This window comes from Hyperolius riggenbachi, chromosome 4 (assembly GCF_040937935.1).
Source record: "Hyperolius riggenbachi isolate aHypRig1 chromosome 4, aHypRig1.pri, whole genome shotgun sequence".
NCBI lineage: Eukaryota > Metazoa > Chordata > Amphibia > Anura > Hyperoliidae > Hyperolius > Hyperolius riggenbachi.
This window is the reverse complement of record NC_090649.1, coordinates 425,920,588-425,935,306: the sequence shown is the minus strand read 5'-3', so window position 1 is coordinate 425,935,306 and position 14,719 is coordinate 425,920,588. Positions and strand designations below refer to the sequence as shown.

Genomic DNA, 14,719 nt, shown 5'->3' with positions numbered 1-14,719 from the left:
CCTTATAGACAGGGCATAAGACTAGTTGAATTATTTAAATAGCAATGCTTTGCTAATAGAGCATGAGCCAAATGGGCAAATCAGGGTTTTTTTTTAGGTTTTTTTAGATGAATTTTTAAATGTGGAGAAAATCTTTTGTTGCTAAATGAGAGTAAATTATGCATTTAGGGTAGGGGAAAAAAATCTGTGTATAACGTGAAGCCCAGTTATTGACCCACATCTAAATTGGTTGCACATGGAAGCAACTTGCTATGTAACAAACATGGATGGCATTGATTATTAGAGAGACTGTGAGCACAGATGAGTATATTTTCTCATATGAAAATAATATTGTCAGTATAAAGAAAGAAGATAGATAGATAGATAGATAGATAGATAGATAGGTAGGTAGGTAGGTAGGTAGATAGATAGATTGATACCATGCCTTCCAAGCAGTTTTGGACAGGACACCAGTGTTGCTTGTACATTTTTCACATCGAAAATGCTATTTTTAATTTTGAGAAAATGTTTGCAAAAATACACTGTATTTTTACAATATGGTCAAAGAAAACACATTCATTCTTTCCGACGTGAAAATTCATGAATAACATAAAAAATATTTTACTTATTACAAAATGATTCTCAATGGCATTTTTGCTCGAAAGTTGAATTTTTTATTATAAATTTGTGAAAATTAATGCAAAAAGAATATCGCCATTTTCACATAGTACTGCAGGACTCCATCTAAGCTTCAAGTTCTTTGTCAATTAGCACATGGTGCAATTATTATCACATGGAAGTGAAAACCTCTCAAATACTGTTATAGAAATAGGAATAAAAGAACTCTAGGGTGTCATATAAATCAGAAGTTGAAATTAGAGTAGACACAACTAATTCAGATTCAGTAAGGTCCGGGGAGTAAGGGCTGGTTCACACTTGCAGCAGATCAAAAAGGATCCATTTAAAACGGACCCTTTTTTTAAAAAAAATGGATCCATTTTCCCTAATCGTGTACATTTTGTAGCAAGTGCTTCCAGTACTTTTTAGCATATGGTAAAACACGTGGTGGATGCTTTTAACATGGTAATGTATTTTTTTTTTACCAATAGGAAGGACTTGGGAGTGGTTACCCTGTACCAAGCAATTTTTTACCCATATGGCCTTGTTTAACCTCCCTGGCGGTATGATTCCCTCGGCCTTGCGGCCGCGGGCGGGTTTTCTAACTTTTTTTTTAGCATGTAGCTAGCCTAGCGCTAGCTACATGCTTCCCCCCTCCCTGCAGCGTCCCCCCGTATGCGCCGATCGCCGCCGGCGCATATGCCCATCCGGAAATCCTGTTCTGAATGGGATTTCCATGAGGGCCGCAATGACGTCACCGACATTGTGACGTCAGAGGGAGTCCCGATCCACCTCTCAGCGCTGCCTGGCACTGATTGGCCAGGCAGCGCACGGGTCTCGGGGAGGGGGGGCAACCTGTGATGTGGTGGGTAGTGTCGAAGCGGCGTGGGGCGGCGGCAATCGTGAGTAACACGCAGCTAGAAAAGTGCTAGCTGCGTGTATTAAAAAAAAAAAAATATGCAGATCGGCCCAGCGGGGTCTGAGAAATCCTCCTGCGCGGCTTACCCCGTGTCCAGCACGGGGTTACTGCTAAGGAGGTTAATGTACCACTTTATTTTTAATGTACTGTTTAACCTCCGTGGCGGTAATCCCGAGTTAGGGTCGGGGCGGAAAACCGCAGCTCAGAGCGGTAATCCCGACCTGTGCTCGGGGTAGCCGCCGGAAGCTGTATGCAGAGCAATGCATGCAGCAGGCGTTTCAACTCATCTCCCAGGGGATCCCGATGTTGGCCACCATTCTTTTTCTGCTCCTCCGAGGCTTTGCTTCCCCCACTTTACGGTTGCAGCACCACCCGGAGAATGAAGGGAAAGCTGCAACGCTGGAACCAGGTGAGGTGAGTGATTGCTGGAACTGCTGCAGATCTCCCTGGCAGCAGGATTTTTTCCAGGTTTTAGGTTTTGAAAGGGTGCAAAAAATTGCACCGCTTTTAGACTATAAGATCCGGAAAGGAACATAACGCCAAGGGGGCTGATGTACCGTTTAATGTTTTTTAACATTACGATCCGTTCCTCCATTTTCGTCCGTTTTTATTGCAAGCCCTACCAGCAAGGCTGGGCCAAGGCAGAGGCGAGAGAGGCTCTAGCCTCAGGGCGCAATGTAAGAGCACAACTCACTCAGTTTCAAGTACAGAGAAATAAGAAAAGGGGATACATGATGGCAGTGACTTCAGGTCAGATAACTGGAGATTAAGGTGTTGGGGGCCCCGGGGCGCCTCTTAGTCTTAAGGTGCCCATACACTGGCCGATTTGTCATCAGATCGACCAACAGATAGATCCCTCTCTGATCGAATCTGATCAGGGAAGGATCATATGGCTGCCTTTACTGCAAACAGATTGTGAACCGATTTCAGCATGAAATCGATTCTCCATATGTGGAGCTGTCGCTGCCGCCCCCCCCTGCAAACATTACCTGATCCGGCTGGCATGAGTTCCCCGGTCTCCGCTGTCTTCTTCTCTGCGCTCAGCTCCAGCTTCACTGAACTTCCTGCCGGGGAAGGTGTAAACAGTAGAGGGCGGTCTACTGTTTAAACTTCCTGCTGGGACAGGAAGTGAAGCTATCCGGAATCCGGAGCCCAGCGGACAAGAATACAGCGGAGACCAGGGGACTTTGGTCGCTAGCGTCTGGCATTCGAACACCGCTATCGACGCACTCCCGACCCGCCGGCGATCAAGCAAAATCTTCGACGGCTCGACGGGAATCGACGGGAACGATTGATTTCGGATGGAAATCTATCGTTCTGTAAGCGTTTGCACAACGATTTCACAGCAGATTCGATCACAGTGATCGAATCTGCTGTATATTGCCGGGAAAATAGTTAGGTATATGGGCCCCTTAGCAATCAGTGTGTGAGGGCTGGGGTGGAAGGGATGGAGGGGCGCACTTTGGTGTCTCAGCCTTGGGTGCTGGAGGACCTTGTGGTAGTGGAGCTGTTGATAGAGGAATAATTGACTATCTGTATAATTATTTACTTTACTGCTCATCTGGTAAAAGCACAGACACTTGTAGCTCATAGTGACTACAGCAGCATCCCTACACTGTGCACACAACATGGAAATTCCTTTTAGCATTCCATATTTACACTTCTAAGATACAATAACACCACCTGAGGCTACAACATAAATTGTGTGGAACCTGAGCTCACCCTGATTAGTGGAAAGATCAGGGGCTTACTTGGCGAAATATAAATTTGGGGCAAGGCATTTTGGAAACGTCCAAAAAATCTAATCTGAAATGTAATCTAGATTGTGCTGCCATGGGTTTAACACACTATTTACATAAAATATGTCTGACATTTTATTTAAATTACATTTTTATATATGTATCTTGCTGCTGTATCGTTTGGAGTAAATAATCTTACCCTGAAGAGGTAAAATAACTAAATAAGGCAGAGAAAAATGGTTCTTCATTAAACTACATTAGTAGATCATACATCATGGTGATTTTGTCTGGATTGGTTTTCCCTGAGTAAGGCAAAAAGTTTTTGTAATTACAGTACTTTCTCTCTTGCAGTAACTCTGGTAATCATAGTGTATCCCAGTGTTTATATAAAGCTGTCACCAAAGAGTATTTTTTTCTTTTTTTTAAATCAGAAACATATGTCTTTCAGACTAAAAACATTTAAAAATTTTCAAAGACCAAGATCTGCAATTTTTTTTTTTAAGGGAATCTTAAGTGAAACTAAACTTATGAAGATAATAAATTGTGTGTGTAGTGTAGCTAAGAAATAGAACATTAGTAGCAAAGAAAATAGTCTCATATTGTTTCCAGTACTGGAAGACTTAACCTTCCTGGCGGTAAACCCGAGCTCAGCTCGGGCTATGCCGCGCAGGAGGATTTCTCAGGCCCTGCTGGGCCGATTTGCAAATTTTTTTTTTATTACACGTAGCTAGCACTTTGCTAGCTGCGTGTACTGCCCAATCGCCGCTGCTCCGCGCCGATTCGCCCCTACCCGCCACGCCGCTTCCCCCCGACCCCATGCGCAGCCTGGCCAATTAGTGCTCAAACAGCGCTGAGATGTGGATCGGGACTCCCTTTGACGTCACGAAGTCGATGACATCGGTGACGTCATCCCGCCCGTCGCCATGGTGACGGGGGAAGCCCTAATGGGAATCCCATTTAGAACGGGATGTCCTGATGGGCCTGATCGCCGGAGGCGATCGGAGGGGGAGGGGGGATGCTGCAGCTCAGCGGCAGTCATGCAGCGAGCACAAGGCTAGCTACATGATTTAAAAAAAACATTTTTTGCAAAATAGTACTGCGCTGCCCCCCGGCGGTTTTAATTGACCACCAGGAGGGTTAAGAAACTTCACTTGTTATCTATGCAAAAGAGTTTCTCTGAGCTCTTCGACCCTACAGTGCTGTTTTCTGAGGCACTTATACATCAAAGAAACAATGAGAGGCAGCTCCAGATAGGGTTTTACTGCAGGGAAGTTCAAAGGGTCAGTAGTTCTGCTCTGTTTTATAGTTTAAAATACAAAATGTGGTTTGTAAATTGCAAATATCATATGCCACATGCTTGTTTCAGATGTTTGGTTCAGACACTATTGATGCATGTAAGATCAGCAGTATGCCAGGCAACTGACATAATCTACAAGGAAATCAATATGACAGCCTCCATATCCATTTCACTTCAGGTGTCCTTTAAAGAGGTATTATACTTCCAAAACTAAAATTTCAGTAACTACTCTTAATTACATAGAATAACATTTGAAAGCAATCCCACATATCCGCTGTGTATTAAAAGACGTACCTTCATTCTAGAGAGCAGTTCAAGATAGCTTATCTCTGACTAATGGCAAATGTAATCATTGCTGGCTGAAGCTCTCTGAGGGCTCATTCACACTGGAAGTGTTTTCATCCTTTTTTCACACGCAGGTGATTTTTAAAATCGCCCCCCAAACGCTTGCGCAATGAATGACTATGAGAAGGTTCATATCAGCGAGGGTGGTGCACTGTTCGTTCAATAAAGCGGTGCATGGACCATTTTTGAGGCGATACCGCCTCAATGGAAGGTATAGGAAAAACGCAAAACGCTCAAAAAATTGATTTGTGCAGCAGTTGTGTTCGTGCCTCAAGCGTCCTGTCAGAAAGGATCTTCAGTGCAGCTGGAGGAATTGTCACTGAGAAGAAAAGTCGCCTAAGTCACAAAAGTGTTCAGTACCTCACCTTTATCAAAATGAATAAGGCATGGATCCCGGAGGGCTACTGCCCGCCCGAAGACTAAGCCAGTCTCCACACACAGCATCTCTGCCTGCACGCCATGTGACTGCCCTCTCTGCCACCACCAACAGGGTCCAGGAATCCAGGCGGATTCCTGAATTTTTAAGGCCGCTGCTAGCAGTGGCCACTATAATAATTTATCTGGTGCGTGTACATGCTTGCCTAATTTTTCTGGCAACAACAACACAAAAGGCATGTACATGTGCCAATTCCCCTTCGTGATTATTACCTTGCCGTGGTGAAGGGGCTTGAGTATCACAATGAAGCAATTACCGCTGGCTATATGAGTGTCTCAGTGAGGGCACACCCAAGATAATAAGGTCGTTGCTTCATTGTGGACAAACCAAATTCGATAAGCTGGACAGTCACTGTTGTTCTGTCATTGAGCTACCTCAGCCCGACCATGGTGCGCACCAGTCCAGCACGGCCATCACTACACAAACAGTTGTTTGCAGTCACTGCATACCTTTCACTGCATCTATGACTGCACATTGTATTATACCTGGCAGTCAGTGCATACCTTTCACTTGAATGGGTGGCAGATTTGCCCTCCATAACAGATTGTCATTAAAGGATTTAAAGTTGATTCGTCTTATATACAGCAGGGCCTCGAAAGAGTCCTCCTGTATTGTTATTTCTCGTCACTACCTCCCTGAGTCGCGACTTGCGTGCCGTGCCTGCTGCCTTCCTTGGATGTGTGGTGGTAGCCGTTCCTGCTCCTTTGCCCACAGCATGCCTGCTGCCTTCTTTGGATGTGTGGTGGTGGTAGCCGTTTCTTAGGCTCCCACTCCGGACCAGAATCGAATCCGGATTCCCCAGCCATTACCCGTGGTCATCATAGTATTGAGAAAGTAATGTCAAAACTTTATCAGTCACACATTTAAATGAATGGCAGACTTGCCCTCCATAACATTCTCGATGACAGTACTGTAGAGCCAGCAGAAAAATGAATTGAAAAAAATAGATGAAAGCTTTAACAATGGTAGAGAAAGAACCATCGAAAGTTGATAAGGCAGTTAGACATTACCTGACATCACTGAGTGAGGAAGAGCAATCTAGCCATGGTGCGCACCAGTCCAGCACGGCCGTCACTACACAAACAGCTGTTTGCGGTGCGTTACACAGTGAGTTTAGTCGTCAGTGTGAAGCAGTATTCTAATTACACTCCCTGATTGATGTATACACATGCAAGATGTGTTAAAGCACTTTAGGCCTCCAATTTAGCAGGCAATGTGATATCTGCCCTTAAAACACTACTTTGCGTCAAATCCAGATTTTTTTCCCCGGGACTTTTGGCGTGTATCCCACTCCGCCATGCCCTCATCCAGGTTTTAGACCCCTTGAAACATCTTTTTCATCACTTTTCTAGCCAGCATAAATGTTTCTAGTTTTCAAAGTTCGCCTCTGTATTGAAGTCTATTGTGGTTCAGTTTGCGCGAACCGAACTTTTGCAAAAGTTCGCGTTCGAGGTTCGCAACCGAAAATCGGAGTTTCGAGCCATCTCTATTTGGGAGTATAAGCCTACTTTTAAAGTGGCTTTGGCTCGGGTAGAAAATGAGATACTTCCCTAAAGAGAGGGGAGCCTCAGTATTCTATTGAGGTTTCCCTTGCTACTTTGATATCCTTCGTTACTGAGCGTGCCCCCCCCCCATAGGTTACTGATAAGGCATGGTCACTAATCATATTGGAGACATGCAGCTCCTCTTCCTACATCATGCGCAAGTCCGCCCACATAACCGCAGTAAGCCATAGCCGATGGCTCCGTGCTACTGCGCATGTGTGGACGGGCTACTGCATGGCCACAATGCAGTGAGAGTAGCTGTGTGGGTTTGATGTGGAGGGGGGCCATGCTCAGCAACGAGGGACTTCAGACCACCGAAGAAAGCCTCAATAGGATCCTGAGGCTTCCCTCTCTTCAGGGTAATGTCTTATTTTGAACCCGAGCTTCGGCTCTGGGTTACATTCAGCCTTGTACACATGCATGAGGATTTCCAGGGATCAGGACTCAATACCTAAGTCAACAATTTGGGGCCAACTTCTGGACAAATGCATTAGTAGCCAAGAGGGTAGGAGGGACGGTGTGTGGCTTCTTGTATTCGGGTGAGTGAGAGAACAATATGCTCGGGGTTACTCAGGCATCAGACATCGCAAAGGATACCAGATCCTTGGTTGATGTTGTACGGCTCCCAGTCCCATTATGGGACTCCCATACAATCATTAGTTTCTTACCCCAAGGTGGTCTTTATTGGTTGTCCTGGCCGAGTTCAATCTAGTACGTGTATGCAATAATCACGGTCAAGATAAAAAATAGTAGTATGGTTCCACCCCTATATCTATAATTCCACACTCCCATATACAAACAAACGGGGCTTTGTTTGAACCGAAGTTCTCTTTATTTCTTCAATATAGTCTTCCAGAAAGCAGATGATAAGTGTAGACATGAACATCAGACCTTCACTTCATAAAACAATGCCTGACACGTGTTTCACGGCCATAAGCCGCTTCCTCAGAGGCACATCAAATAAACATCAAAGTCAAGGACATAAAAACATCAATGCGATCTGGAGTCAGTAGAAAGAAACACCTTCCACGCCGATCTCTATAGGAGAAGGCTGCAGGAGACCTCCTGCAGCCTTCTCCTATAGAGATCGGCGTGGAAGGTGTTTCTTTCTACTGACTCCAGATCGCGTTGATGTTTTTATGTCCTTGACTTTGATGTTTATTTGATGTGCCTCTGAGGAAGCGGCTTATGGCCGTGAAACACGTGTCAGGCATTGTTTTATGAAGTGAAGGTCTGATGTTCATGTCTACACTTATCATCTGCTTTCTGGAAGACTATATTGAAGAAATAAAGAGAACTTCGGTTCAAACAAAGCCCCGTTTGTTTGTATATGGGAGTGTGGAATTATAATACGTGTATGCAGCTATAGTGACTATTCATTCTGCACACCAGGCCCAGATGGCTGTTATTTCACTCTTGCTTTTAGACCTGGTGGGACACGAAGAAAGTGGTCTTTTGTACATTCTAACCAGATATTCAGGAGAGCTCCCATCAAATAGGCAAGCGGAAACACAATCACAGTTGTCTCATCATCATGTAATTATTTTAAACTCTCATACACAGACCTTTGTTTTTCCATCAGCATCATAGTAGGTTGGGTGCATTTTCCGCGAGATTATCCGTGCCTCTAGCTCTGTGAGCAGCAATATGAATGAGCTGACAAGGACATCTACCATTATAAATTGGGCTACATTGGCTTTTTGGTTTGTGAGGAATGAATTCATTTTATATAAGAAAGGCATTGTAACTTAACAATCCTATTTCACTTTTCCTGCAGACAGAGAATGCGCTTCCGAAAACATGAATCTCTTTGTTAAAATACAGGTGCAGCCAAGCCTGTACTTTAGATTTATAAACTGCTTCAATACGTCTCTCTGCTCTCTATGAATCTATTGCTGCACAAGCACCAGACCCTTGTCATGTCATTGATTCGCCTTTGATATTCCGTATAAAATTCCTCAAGTAAATTACATCCTGCAGTTACCTTTAAATCATCAGAAAAAGAGCTGGATCAATAATAGGAAACGATTTAGAAGAATCACAGATATATTTTCTACTGAAAAAGAATAAAAAAATCGAACTGTACCCCTATATTTTATGTGACATGATGACAACTTTCTGAAAGGGCTCATCTTCTGATAATACAGCTTTTTGAATAGGGTTATTTTATTTACGTTATTTGACTCTATTGGTGGTGTTCCTATCCATACTGTTTCTGGCACCAGTGTAGGTTGAAAGCTAAGATAAAGCATTTACCGTATATAAAACAGTGATGAGCGAAAATACCAATAATCTTTTTGCATTCATTATCACAAAAATAATGTTAAATTCATTTTATGAGTAAAAATTCCATCAAAAAAACTTTTGTTACCTTTCGCATTTTTTGTGAATTTGCACAGTAAAAATATAGATTCTTTTGTGGTTAAATTTTTTTGTGGTAAAAATATTGTTTTCCACTCTTTTATGCTTTTTTCGAGGTAAAATATTGATTTATTGAAGAAAAAAAAAAAAAAAAAAATACAAGCTATTTTCATGAACATTTTCTCAATTCAAAATAGTAATTTAGATGCAAAAATGACTGTGGCGAAAATTTGCAAACCGCACTGATTTAAAAGAGAGCTGAACGAGGCATGAGCAATAAACCACCAGAACCAAACTGGCAGTGACAAAAACAAAATCAAAGTCCAGAACAATCCTAGGTCATACACGGGAGATCCGAGATTTGCGGTACACAAGGGCTAGGCATAGGTGAGGTCAACAGGTCTGTCCCATAACAATAATACTGAAAACTGAGAAGAAATTACTTTTTTTTTATGCCCTGTTAACCATTTACTGCCATCCTAACGTATTAAAACGTCATGCTTACCGCTATTAACAGCAACATGACGTTTTAATACGTCGCGCATTCCCGCCGCTGCTACCGCCGTGTGTCCGCCGCTACCGCCGCCATTACCGTCGGGATCCCGTGCTGGGCGATTGGGGAAGAGGACTGAACAGTCCTCTACCCAATCGCAGTGCCTGGAGTGAATGGACGTGACCGCGAACAGCGGCTACGTCCATTCACATAAACAGGAAATGTAACAGTTTAATAAAGTGTGTAAAAAAAAAAAAAAAAAAAAGTGAACACGTCCTATGAGTGTTCACCAGCGCCATCTTGTGGCCAAAAAGTATATTACACTTACAAAATACATACATTTTCAAGTATATACACATCATTAATAAAATTACACTTCCAACCCTCCCCCCCAAAAAAAACACTTGTAAAAAAAAAAAATCAGCTTAAAAAAAAAAAAAAATAGTTGCCTTAGGGACTCAGCTTTTTTTATTCTATATTTTATGGGGGAAAATTAATTTTAATTTATTACATAGGGGCTTGTAATTATGGCCAGAACAAACAGAAAAATAACCACTTATATTTCAAAATAATATACTGTCGCCATACATTGTGGTAGGGACATAATCTAAACGGTTTAATTATCGGGACCACTGGGCAAATACAACGTGTTTGTTTTATCCACAGGAGAATGTTTAATTTTAAAACTATAAAGGCTGAACACTGAGAAATAATGATTTTTTTTCTTTTTTTTTCTGTTTTTCTCATTAAAATGCATTTAGAATAAAAAAATTCTTAGCAAAATGTACTATCCACAGAAAGCCTAATTGGTGGCGAAAAAAACGAGGTATAGATCATTTTCTTGTGATAAGTAGTAATAAAGTTATTAGGGAATAAAAGGGAGGAGCGCTGACAACTGAAAATTGCTCTGGTCCGTTAGGATAAAAACCCTTGGGGGTGAACTGGTTAAGTGCATAGAAAATAAAAAAATTCTTAGAAAACGGTACCACCCAAAGAAAGCTAATTTGTGGCAAAAAATAATTAAAAATCTATCTATCTATCTATCTATCTATCTATCTATCTATCTATCTATCTATATATATATGTATATATATGTATATATATATATATATATATATATATATATATATATTTATATATACACATATCCTCTATAGTAAAACCTAACTGTCTCTGCGTCCCATCCCTGCACTTCCTGTTTGTGTGTGTGTGTGTGTCGTGTTTTGCGCTACTGCGCATGTGCAGGGAGGGATGCAAAGACTGAGGAGAGGTGAGGGAGGATGGGCGGGAGCGGCGGGCGGGCGCGTAGCGGGTGCACGGCGTGCGCATACGGCAGTGCGGTAACTGCTGTGTTAACGGGGAGAGTGAGAGGGAGGAGAGGAAGGGAGGGGATTCAACACAGACCTATTTGTCATTTTGGTGTGATAAGGTCCGATAAAGTCATTGGCGAATGAATAGGAGGAGCGTGATGTGAAAATTGTTTTGTTTTTTAAGGGGAAAAAAAACTGAGGTGGGGAAGTGGTTAATGTTGTAATGTCCATTGTACAGCCCTGTTTAATATGTTAGCACTTTATAAATAAAGTTTGTTAATAACAGTTGCTGCATCAAAGTTCAACTTTAATGATGTTGATATAGCACCTCTGTGTCACTTGTTGTGTAGTTCTGCACAACAGAAATTAATAGTAATAAATAATACAGTCGATTACTTGGACTTTCTAGGCCCCATGGAGGAAATAGAAATGACCACTGAACATTGTACAAGCTGTTCCAATGTATCATATACAGACTTATGACACTATACTGTCCAACATGACCCAAATACTGAGTAAAAACATCTGTTGCTCTGAGGTACAGACTAAAAACTAGTGCCACCAGCATTAACCAAGTGATACAAGATCATTATCCTATTTTTTTTTTTTTACCAAAGTATATTTCTTTGATATATTTCAAAGTATATTTCTAAAAGAAAGTAAGCGTTTTTTTTTTTGGGAGGGGGGGGGGTTAACACCATTTTGCTTAAAAAGCTACTCCAGATTATGAGATTCATATATTTTAGGGGTGCCCAAATGTTTTAGGCCAAGGGCCATATCGCTGTTCTTAAAAGTGTTAGGGAGCTGAAATAAAACATGTCCATGGGAAATCATTTATATACCATGTGCAGTTAGTATGTCCCTTTCGGTATGCAGGCATAGTGCTACTGGCACAGAGGCAGATGCTAATCAGTGGATGTTACTTCTGCTTGCTTTGTGGTGGCGGCTAATCAGTGCAGTGGCTGCTACTACTACAGTGGTGGCTGATAACCTACAGGCAAGTAAAGGGAGAGGCAGAGCGGCAATACAAGGTGCCCCCTGCATGCAAAACCACACTTGCAGCCTGCGGACCTCATAGAATTAACAACTGTAAAGAAATTCAAGGCCACCAGAAAAGGCTTGGTGGGCCTCATTTGACCCCCCCTCCCCCAGGCCGGACGTTGAACATGCCTGATATATATGTTATACTGAACATTACTGAGGACTGAGTAGCAATAGTCCATTCCTAACTGTGACAAGCCAAGTAAATAGTTTGTCAGTCAATTAGGACTGTGTTCTCAGACCACAGTTCAGTCTGTCTGAGGCTCTCATAGAAATAGTCTATGATGCCACACTCTCTACTCACTGGTGTGGAAATAAGAGTTTGGGAGGTTTGCTCTATGTATGAAGAGACAAATGTTCCATGATATTCAGTCAAGGATAGCTCTCCACTGCCAAAAGAGAATTGTACGCTTGTGGGCAGTCCAGAATAGGTTTACTATACGTCCAACAATACGGCATCTTTTTTCTTGGGAATGCGTAAGAGCTGTGCGCAATTCCCGAGTGAACCTTTGTTTTAACCTAGGACTATCTGCACAATATCCTACTTGAAGACTACTTAGTACATGTTTTGGCTAGAAGGTAATGGGCTTCTTTTTTTTAGAGGAAGCTTGTATGCTGGCCAGTTTGCAGTGGAAATAAAAATTATTTGGCTCTTACGCATCGCTATAAGCTTATGACTAATAAATTCTGAACTCTGCAGAGACATCCATTAGTTGCACAAATGTCCCTGACATTACATCAGGAGAACTTGCTTATCAGTTGTTAGCACAGCAGAGGATATAGAAATGCCTTCTAGATGTGCGTTAAAGTCAAGACACACCAACTTTTCAGGAACGCAAAAGTTGTTTATAAATTATCCTGCAAAGCCGATTATATGCAGAACAAATGATTTAACTCGAGAAGGTACATTTGTTTGATTCATTATGGGTTTCTTGTGTAAGAGTCAGAAGACGCAAATATGCAGTTTATACCTGTGGTAGGAACACGCTGGAATACAAATCAAACATAGCTTTACTGGCATGACCAAGATTCATACAGGCATTGCCAAAGCAGGGGGACATGGAAGAGGGTGGGATAAGGGGGTACAATAGGTAAGCAGTTCATGGACATTTTTAGGTTTACAGTTCATTTATACTCCTCTCAGTCTGTGGCATGTTGTGACGTATTGTGCAGAGATTGTCACTGTGGGTTCCTTTTCTTCTAGTAAGGTACTTCTAGGTTAATGAACAAGATAAGGGACTGTAGGTTTGTTCTTAACCTAAATTTGTTCTTAAGTCAGAACACAGTGCCATCTCTGTCCACTGTACCTCCTCTGTGCCCCCCGTGCCTCTAGTGCCCTCCTCTGTGTCACCTCTGCCCCCCTGTACCTTCTTATACAAGTATAAAAGCCTGTTTTTCTTTGAAATGTTTAAAATCCATTTTCTCAAAAACCACAAGTCCATTTTGAAAAATGTTTTTTACTTGTTCCCACATAATCACAGAATCCATGCCGTTTGTATCGTCAGGTTGTTTATAAGTCAGGGACTACAGGTAGTCCTCGGTTAACGAACGAGATAGGGACTGTAGGTTCATTTGTAACCTGAATTCGTTCTTAAGTCGGGACGCCCCCATTCCTTAAGCAGAGTAGGCGCAGCGGAAAGGCAGATAGAGGACATCTCACCTGTTCCATGCCGGTGTAACGTCCCAACATGCTGCCCCGAAGCTGCGCGGCTCGTCCTCTCTCTTCACTCACTGTCCCCCGGCGGCTTTACATGCGTCGCATAATGATGCATCAGGAGGCGCTGCCACTAGGGGACTTCTCCTGATTGCGTCATTATGGGACGCATAAGAAGCTGACGGGGAACAGAGGATGGAGAGAGAGGATGGACCGCGCAGCTTCTGGGCAGCACGATGGGACGTTAGACTGGCATGGAATAGGTGAGATGTCCTCTATCTGCCTTCTGCTGTGCCTACTCTGCTTTAAAAAGGTCTGTAGAAGAGGTTGACCCCAGCAGCTTGACGTCATTGCGGCGGGTCAGCGGGCGTTCATATCGGCGGGTCGTTCGTAAGTCGGGCGTTCGTAAACCGGGATCTACCTGTACCTGTAGAATGTAGAGTTTTCTCTCATCCTCTTTTGTGTGAAAGTCTGGAAATAGTTCCATCAATTTTTTAAAGGCGTTCTGTGGAGGGTTTAAAATAAAGAAAAACCTGACACTTACCTGAAGCTTCTATTGGCCCCCTGCAGCTGTCATGAAGATTTCCCTGGTTGCGGTATAGTTGGGGAAGTGCTGTGCTGCAGGAAGTGATTTTCATCCTCTCCCAATACTATATTGCCATGTTGGTTAGATGTGTCTCTATGGAGAAAAGAGTATTTTGTTTGTGAAAAAAAAAAGAAAATCTAACCGGTACTGTATGACCTTTCATACAGTTGTCACGAGCACTGATAATCTAGAGGAATATTAATAATTGTAATAATGATCACCTTACCCTCTGACACCTCATCTAGCTTGGTTATGATACATGTTCAGAATCTATGAGATATTGGTAAATGCCTGTTGGAAATAGCAAAGCGTGAAATTTGCTCTGTGCTTAACAATCCAGTCACATTGCACAAGCTGAGAATAGATGTACATTGCAAATGTTATCAGTCTTTTCCAT

General features: G+C 42.5%; 1 protein-coding gene across 5 annotated transcripts in view; it reads left to right on the top strand.

Moving 5' to 3' along the window:
- MACROD2 (mono-ADP ribosylhydrolase 2) overlaps positions 1-14,719 on the top strand; it is a 3,010,403-nt gene that overhangs the window by 2,637,611 nt on the left and 358,073 nt on the right. The gene's annotated exons all lie outside the window — the stretch shown is intronic.